The sequence below is a fragment of the Triticum urartu genome, chromosome 5A, assembly GCF_056163025.1.
Source record: "Triticum urartu cultivar PI428250 chromosome 5A, HENAU_Tu73, whole genome shotgun sequence".
NCBI classification, from domain to species: domain Eukaryota; kingdom Viridiplantae; phylum Streptophyta; class Magnoliopsida; order Poales; family Poaceae; genus Triticum; species Triticum urartu.
The window spans coordinates 645,671,035-645,680,413 of record NC_141877.1 but is presented as its reverse complement, the minus strand read 5'-3'; the positions used below and the strand labels follow the sequence as shown (position 1 = coordinate 645,680,413).

At 43.0% G+C, this 9,379-nt stretch overlaps 1 pseudogene; it reads left to right on the top strand.

The window, feature by feature from the left end:
- The first annotated feature begins 908 nt into the window (after nt 1–908).
- On the top strand, nt 909–8,008 carry LOC147973719 (protein FAR1-RELATED SEQUENCE 5-like; annotated as a pseudogene).
- The last annotated feature ends 1,371 nt before the right edge of the window (nt 8,009–9,379 follow it).

The window sequence follows — 9,379 nt, the reverse complement described above, 5'->3', positions numbered from 1 at the left end:
AACATTTTGATGATGTTGCTCATTGTGAGATCAAATTTGTTTTTACTATTTGTGTTTGGTAGTATGGTTTCTGTATATAAGATGTACTCCATACTCACCCACAAAAAAAAGATGTACTCCATACTGTCTTTTCCTACAAAGAAATATCCCAAGAGAGATGCCGTAGTGTGGCACCTTCTATAAGTTGGTGCCATAAGACCATCCTTGGTTGCCTAGTCCCCCATTTAATCACCGAGCATCTACAATCGCAGAGGACAAATATGACACCTCAAACGCTCGCGGACACACCCGAACGCGTCCGTTGGCAGTGATCAGGCACTTCTCAAATAGCGTTGTTCACATCCGTGTGTCTTATATCTGATCCCCTATATCCATACTAAACCATGCAACATTGATCAAACTACGTAGATCAGCAAATGGGCACAAACAAGCACAATACTTTTACCAAAAGATCGGATATTCAAACGACCACCAAAGTTCACATAAACGACAGACAACTTGAATCTACATCTAAAACTTGAAATTAAATTGAAGAAAAGCGGATCTTCACTACTTCCGGCCAGCCCCTTCCCCTTCTGGTCGCCAGCACAGCTGTAATCGTCGGTGGCGGGTGGAGGATCATCCGAGTCATCGGATGAGGAGTCTTCATTGTCATTGTAGGAGGAGGAAACGATGATGAGGCCCTTGAGGCGTCGGACGGCCTGGTCTTGCTACTGCTTGAGCTTCGCCAGCCGAGATGCCTCTGTCGCCTTCTCCCTAGCCTCGCGCTCGGACTACTCGATAGCTAGCCGGAGAGCCTTCGCATTCTTCCCGCGGAGCCACTGAGCGTCTATCTCCGCCGTCGTACGCGACCAGCGGTAGACCCACATGAGGAGCCACTCGTGTCCACCTTGGACCTCTCGAGGGCAATGCGGAGGTCTAGATCCTTGTGGGAATCAGAGGAGGAGCGGCTGTCGGCGCTCGACATGGTCGCCACCAAGGTTAGAAAAAACGGTAGGCGTAAGTGAGGCGGTTGGCCTTTGCATAGTGCCTAGGCGATGCCTAAGCGCCCTAGGCATGGCCTAGGTGGTAATATAGTTTTTACTCGTAGTGTATTTGCGATTATTATATGGGTGTTGATATTATTTTAGGGCATATAAATAAGTTAATTATCGTCTACTGCCCTTGGAATATAACCCATTTGGCATATCCGTGCAATATGTGGCATGATTTCTTGCTTGGGTAGGCAATTCCTTGCTTGCCCTGCCTAGACCTCCATTTATGCCCTAGGCGAGGCGTTTGGCCATTTCTTAGCGCCTAGGCATGCCTAAGCACTTCCTAGGCACTCCCTCTTCCAACAGAGGTCGCCACAGTCACCGGAGTGGTTGGAGTGGATCGAATCATAGAAATCAAAGGGAAGAAGAAGAGACGGACTTGGAGTGGAGTGAGCTAGGGTTTCGGGATTTGGGATATTTGTGGGGACGGAGTTGGGTCGGGGTGGGCCGGGCCGACGTGGCGGGCGTGCCCATGCGCGCCCGGGCGCCCCCATATCCGCCCATATTTTGGGATGAATATGAGGGGCGTCGGACAGCCCGGGTGTTTGAGGGCCGTTTGAGGCGCCCGGTAGGCTCAGAAAAACATGACCGGTCAGTGACCGGGCGGGCTGTCCGGGCGTTTGAGATCGGTTTGAGGCACCCGGCTATAGATGCTCCCCCATACGACCGCGTACAATGCCCATTGGCCCCTCGTATCTTGCGTCACACGTCCACATACCTTAAATGTCAATCCTCAAATCCATGCAATCAATGCACACGGTCATATAGTACAAATGGTCTGAATTCAATAGTTTGAAACAAAGGAAATCAAATCATAGTTCAACAAACCGTACATGCCAAAATGAAATCCATGTCCGAGCGTGACAGATGGCTCGCTTGCCGGTTCACTGGTCGGACTAAAGGAAATATGCCCTAGAGGAAATAATAAAGTTGTTATTTTATATTTCCTAATTCATGATAAAATTTGATTATCCATGCTAGAATTGTATTGATCGGAAACTTTAATAAATGTGTGAATACATAAACAAACACCATGTCCTTAGTGAGCCTCTACTAGACAAGCTCGATGATCAAAGATGGTTAAGGTGTCCTAACCATGGATATGAGTTGTCATTTGATAACGGGATCACATCATTAGGAGAATGATGTGATGGACAAGACCCATCCGTTAGCTTAGCATAATGATCATTCAGTTTTATTGCTATTGCTTTCTTCATGTCAAATACATATTCCTTCGACTATGAGATTACGCAACTCCCGAATACCGGAGAAATGCCTTGTGTTCTATTAAACATCACAACGTAACTGGGGTGATTATAAAGATGCTCTACAGGTATCTCCGAAGGTGTTTGTTGAGTTGGCATACATCGAGATTAGGATTTTTCACTCCGAGTATCGGAGACGTATCTCTGGGCCCTCTCGGTAATACACATCATAAGCTTGCAAGCAAATGACTAAGGAGTTAGTCACGAGGTGATGTATTATGGAACGAGTAAAGAGACTTGCCGGTAACGAGATTAAACTAGGTATGAAGATACCAACGTTGAATCTCGAGCAAGTAACATACTGATGGACAAAGGGAATTACATATGTTGTCATAACGGTTCAACCGATAAAGATCTTTGTAGAATATGTAGGAGCCAATATGGGTATCCAGGTTCCGCTATTGGTTATTGACCGGAGAGGTGTCGGTCATGTCTAAATAGTTCTCGAATCCGTAGGATCCGCACGCTTAACGTTCGATGACAATATTGTATTATATGAGTAATGTGATTTGGTGACCGAATGTTGTTCGGAGTCCTAGATGAGATAATGGACATGATAAGGAGTCTCGAAATGGTCGAGAGGTAAAGATTTATATATAGAACGATACTATTCGGACACCGGAAGTGTTCCGGAGGGTACCGGGTACATATTAGGTCACCGAAAGGGGTTCCGCGCACCCTCGGCAAAAGATATGGGCCTAATGGGCCAAGAGGGGAAACGCACCAGCCACCAGGGGCTAGTGCGCCCCCCATATGGGCCGAACGAAAGGGAGATGGAAAGGGGGATTCGGCCTCCCCCTTCCCTTTCTCCCCCATCCTCTTTCCTTCCTCCTCCGGTAAATAAGGAAAGGGGGCGGTGATACGTCTCCAACGTATATATAATTTTTTATTGTTCCATGCTATTATATTATCTATTTTGGATGTTTAATAGGCTTTAATATACCTTTTTATATTATTTTTGGGACTAACCTACTAACCAAAGGCCCAGTGCAAATTGCTGTTTTTTTGCCTATTCTAGTGTTTCGCAGAAAAGGAATATCAAATGGAATCCAAACGGCATGAAACCTTCGGGAGAGTTATTTTTGGAACAAACGTGATCTAGGAGACTTGGAGTGGACGTCAAGAAAGAAGCGAGGAGGCAACAAGGCAGGTGGGCGTGCCCAGGGGGGCTAGGCGCGCCCCCACCCTCGTAGGCCCCTCGCAGCTCCACCAACCTACTTCTTCCTCATATATATACCCATATACCCCGAAAACATCCAGGAGCACCACAAAACCCTATTTCCACCGCCGCAACCTTCTATACCCATGAGATCCCATCTTGGGGCCTTTTCTGGCGCTGCGCCGGAGGGGGAATCGATCACGGAGGGCTTCTACATCAACACCATAGCCTCTCCGATGATGTGTGAGTAGTTTACCACAGACCTTCGGGTCCATAGTTATTAGCTAGATGGCTTCTTCTCTCTCTATGGATCTCAATACAAAGTTCTCCTTGATTCTCTTGGAGATCTATTCGATGTAATTCTTTTTGCGGTGTGTTTGTCGAGATCCGATGAATTGTGGGTTTATGATCAATATTATCTATGAACAATATTTGATTCTTCTCTGAATTCTTTTATGCATGATTTCATATCTTTACAAGTCTCTTTGAATTATCAGTTTGGTTTGGCCTATTAGATTGATCTTTCTTGCAATGGGGGAAGTGCTTAGCTTTGGGTTCAATCTTGCGGTGTCCTTTCCCAGTGACAGCAGGGGCAGCAAGGCACATATTGTATTGTTGCCATCAAGGATAAAAAGATGGGGTTTATATCATATTGCTTGAGTTTATCCCTCTACATCATGTCATCTTGCCTAATGTGTTACTATGTTCTTATGAACTTAATACTCTAGATGCATGCTGGATAGCGGTCGATGTGTGGAGTAATAGTAGTAGATGCAGAATCGTTTCGGTCTACTTGTCACGGACGTGATGCCTATATACATGACCATGCCTAGATATTCTCATAACTATGCGCTTTTCTATCAACTGCTCGACAGTAATTTGTCCACCCACCGTAGAATTTGCTATCTTGAGAGAAGCCACTAGTGAAACCTATGGCCCCCGGGTCTATTCTCTATTATATTATTTTCCTATCAACTTGCTATTTCTATCATTGTTATTTTGCAATCTTTATTTTACAATCTATACAACAAAAATACCAAAAATATTTATCTTATTATCTCTATCAGATCTCACTTTCGTAAGTGACCGTGAAGGGATTGACAACCCCTTTATCGCGTTGGTTGCGAGGTTCTTGTTTGTTTGTGCAGGTACGAGGGACTTGCGTGTAGTCTCCTACTAGATTGATACCTTGGTTCTCCAAACTGAGGGAAATACTTATGCTACTTTGCTGCATCACCCTTTCCTCTTCAAGGGAAAACTAATGCATGCTCAAGAGGTAGGAAGAAGGATTTCTGGCGCCGCTGTCGGGGAGATCTACGCACAAGTCAAGACATACCAAGTACCCATCACAAACTCTTATCCCTGGCATTACATTATTTGCCAGTTGCCTCTCGTTTTCTTCTCCCCCACTTCATCCTTGCCGTTTTATTCGCCATCTTTTCCGTTTGTCTCTTTTTGCTTGCTTCTTTTGTGTCCGTGTGTTAGATATTTGGTTTTGCTATTATGGCTATCCCTTCTATCACCGTTAGTACTCTCGATCATGAAGTTCTCAATTTTAAACAACGGGATGCAGAAAATTTAAGAGATGCTTGGTATAGAATTTGCAATGCTCAGAATAGATCCACTAGGAAGCAATCCACTTCCGTTCTTCTTCACAATTTTTATGTAGGCATCACCCCTTGGAATAGATAAATTCTTGATACCATTACCGAAGGGAATTTCTTCGGTAGCCATACTTTTGATTCTTATAATGCTATGATAGATTTGTTTAGGCCACCACCTCTCTTGGTTAATGGAACTATTTTAACTTTGGAACATATGATGCAAAGGCTTGAAATTATTGAAAATAAAGTTCCCACTTTAGAGTTGAATGAGAATTTGGATAAAAATATCCAAAACCAGATTACCCAATATGGATCTAAGGTAGGAGTTACTCTGAATTTTTTTAAAGAAAAAGAACCCATAGTTAACGAAAAGATAGATCAAGATTCCATAAGAATTGAGAAACTTGAGGATATTATTACCAACTTAGGGTCTGCCTTTTCTTTCGTGAAAAATACTCCAAATCCTCCTACCACTAGAGTTTCCAATTTTATGTATGTGCCTAATAATAAAAATGGTGAATCTTCTAGTAAGGAAAATGCAGGTCTCAAAGCAATAAGTGTTCATCCCAACTTTTTCGCTATCATTAAGGAACCTTTTTCTACAAATGAATTTCTTGATTTCTTGCCAAGGAATTTTATCATTAAAAAAATAAGGAAACTCCTAAGGGTTATAAGTGTTCTATTGATAATTTGCCTCCCAAAGATGGCAATACCTAGATCTATTCTTGTTTTTATACCTAGCAAAGGGCGTTAAACGATAGCGCTTGTTGGGAGGCAACCCAATTTTATTTTTGTTTCTTTTTGTGTTCCTGTTTAGTAATACATAATTCATCTAGATTTTTTTAGATGTGGTTTTATGTTTTTAATTAGTGTTTGTGCCAAGTAGAACCTTCGGGAAGACTTGGGGGAAGTCTTTGCGATCTTGCTGTAAAAACAGAAACTTTAGCGCTCACGAGATTTGCTGCCATTTTTCACTGGAGAGTGAGATTAGGTTGATTATTTTTTAATATGATTAAAAGACAAATTCATCACGTCCACCAATTTATTTCAGAATTTTTTGGGTTACAGAAGTATTCGAAACCTACAGATTACTACAGACTGTTCTGTTTTTGACAGATTCTGTTTTTCGTGTGTTCTTTGCTTATTCTGATGAATCTATTGCTAGTATCGGGGGGTATGGACCATAGAGAAGTTGGAATACATTAGGTTTAACACCAATATAAATAAAGAATGAGTTCATTATTACGTTTGTTGTGAGGAAATTTGACAATTTAAAGCAAGTTGAGTAAAGCCTAGAAATATTATGAGCATATTTAGAAAGCTGTGTGGAGGGAAATTTGGAAATATTACGTTTGTTATGAGGAAATTTGATAATTTGAAGCAAGTTGAGCATGAAAAGAGAAGGAACACTACATAGAGCATACTATTAACTACATTGAGAAGTTTCAAGTTGACAAGCCAGGTTTCGTATTCAAGGTGCAAAGAGACTCTTCCAATGCAATTCTAAGTTTGTTTTGGACAGAGTCAAGATCAAGATTGGATTACTTACTGTTTGGGGACATTATTTCATTTGATACAACGTTCAACACCAACAAGTACAATATTCCATTTGCATCGATTATAGTAGTTAACGGCCACTCCAGAATAATTGTCTTTGGCTGGGCTCTTTTGCAGGATGAGAAAGCGGATACTTTCAAGTGGCTATTTGAAACATTTGTTGAGGTGATGGGTGGAAAGAAGCCAAGAGTAGTCCTCACTGATCAGGATGCAGCCATGAAAGTAGCATTGCCAAAGGTGTTTCTAGGTGCATTTCACAGATTTTGCATATGGCATGTTTGCATGAAAGCAAGAGAAAATCTGAAAGTTTACTTCCATTTGAAGGAAGGGATGGAGAGGGATATTGAAGAATGTATCATGCAATCATTAACAGTTGAGGAATTTGAAAGAAAATGGAGGAGAAGTACAGTTGTGGAAAACATGCTCAAGTTAAGCGCATGTGGGACAACAGGCAGTACTTTGTACCTGCTTACTTCCAAGAAGTGTTATGTCCCTTTACTAGATCAACTAGTAGAAGTGAGAGCTTCAACTCTAATTTGAAGGATTATGTCTTGAGAAAGGATGCAATTGAAACATTCATCCATTAGTATGAGCTCTTCCAAGAGAATGTGATTCACATAGAGAACCAAGATAGATTCTTGTCTAACGAAAAAGTTCCTGTAATGTGGGGTTATCAGCGGTTTGAACGCATGGAGCTGAGATATATACACTAGAGCAATATACTGCAAGTTCTTGATGGAGATGATGAATGCAACCGCTTTTGGAGTAAAGGAGATTGATAAAGATAAAAAATATGAACTTAAGAGGAACTTTGAATATGAGAATCCAGAGATTGATAGGGAAGTGTTCATTGTGCAAACAGACAGAACTACTGATGAATTCGATTGTGAATGTGGAAAGTTTCAGAGGGATGGTATTTTGTGCTGCCGCATACTCAGATTATTTACCCAATTTGATTTTTCTGAAAATCCCTGATAAGTACATAGTAGCAAGGTGGACAAGAAAATTTAGGGAGAACGAGTTAAGGAAGCATAGGTTTGAAGTGCTTGGGAGTCAAATAGAAGACCAATCACACAATGTTGTGTGTTATGCAATTGTTATGAATAGAGTTGGTGAGGTCTGTTCTGACATCAGTGATGATTCTGTATTGTGTCAAGAGTTACTGGATGTTGTTAATACTGTGCATATAAGTACCTGTTGGGGAAAGAACAAGCAGTAGCAACCCGAGAAGATGGGAATAATTCTAGGGATAGGGATGATGTAAACAAGGCCATGAGAGATCCTGCGGTGAAAAGGAACAAATCTGTGAGAAAAGGCGATAGATTGAAGTCTCGTTCAGAGATTGAAGCTCAAAAAAGTGCTGCTCAAAACAGAAAGAACTCAATATGAAAAAGTAAGAACAGAAGAACTACAGAAATAAGGTTGGAAGGAATTTGACTATATGTGTCAAGTAATTTAAGAATATCGACTATATATGATACTACAGATTGTTTGAAATCTGTTTTGTGGTTGGAACAGAATACTTTTATATAGTATTTGTGTGTGCATATATTTTTGTCATTTCTTTGAGCTTCTAAAAAGAAGTGAAGTTGTTTACTAATTGATGACCCACAAGTATAGGGGATCAATTGTAGGCTCTTTTCGATAAGTAAGAGTGTCGAACCTGCTACCTCTTGAGCACTGCGTTGCTTTTCTCCGAAGAGGAAGGGATGATGCAGCAAAGTAGCGTAAGTATTTCCCTCGGTTTTTGAGAACCAAGGTATCAATCCAGTAGGAGGCTACGCGCGAGTCCCTCGTACCTGCACAAAACAAATAAATCCTCGCAACCAACGCGATAAGGGGTTGTCAATCCCTACACGGCCACTTACAAGAGTGAGATCTAATAGATATGATAAGATAATTTTTTTGGTATTTTTATGATAAAGGTGAAAAGTAAAATAAAAGCAAAGTAAAAAGCAAAGGAAATAACTAAGTATTGGAAGATTAATATGATGAAGATAGACCCGGTGTCGGGGTACTGATCCACGAGCACCTATGGGACCGGCGGGCCGAGTCCCTTTCGGTTCGGCGGGGGCGGAGGTCACACGAAGAGCGGATCGAGGCGAAGCACACAAGCGGTTTACCCAGGTTCGGGCCGCACGGATGCGTAAAACCCTACTCCTGCTTTGTGGTTTTTATTGAGTTCTTGCTCGGGAGCGCGGAGTGCTACAGTACACCCCAGCAGCTAACGAGACCGAGCGTGAGTGTTCTCTCTTTTCCCAACCCCCCTCTACGTTGCGCATGGGCCTCCTTTTATATGCTCAAGGGGTCACCGACAGGTGGCAACGTAGACAAGGGTAAAAATGTAAAGGTGCGGCGGTTGGTACAGCTACCTGCTACAACATATCATACCTAACCCTGACGGCAGGGGACAAGGGCATTAAATGCCCGTCTGCGTCGCCTAAATAGTGCAAAAGGGACCGTCAGGGACGCCACCGCTCGCCACGATGGCAATCTTGTCAGCGCCGCTTGCCACCGCGCGCCGCTGGCTGCACAGCCTCCCGCCACGTACGCCTGGAAGGGCCCCAGAGCGACATATTGGTGGATGTGCTGCAGCGCGGGCACAGAGTGGTGGCTTGCCGCGGCAAGCGCCTTGCCGCTGTCGTTGTCTTGTCGCGTCCGGGAGCTTGTCGCTCGCCGGGCCTTGCCGGGACGCGTGGCGCGTCGCGGCAAGTTCCTTGAGATGCCTTGGTTGGCCTTCCCGGCAAGCTCCTCTTGCCG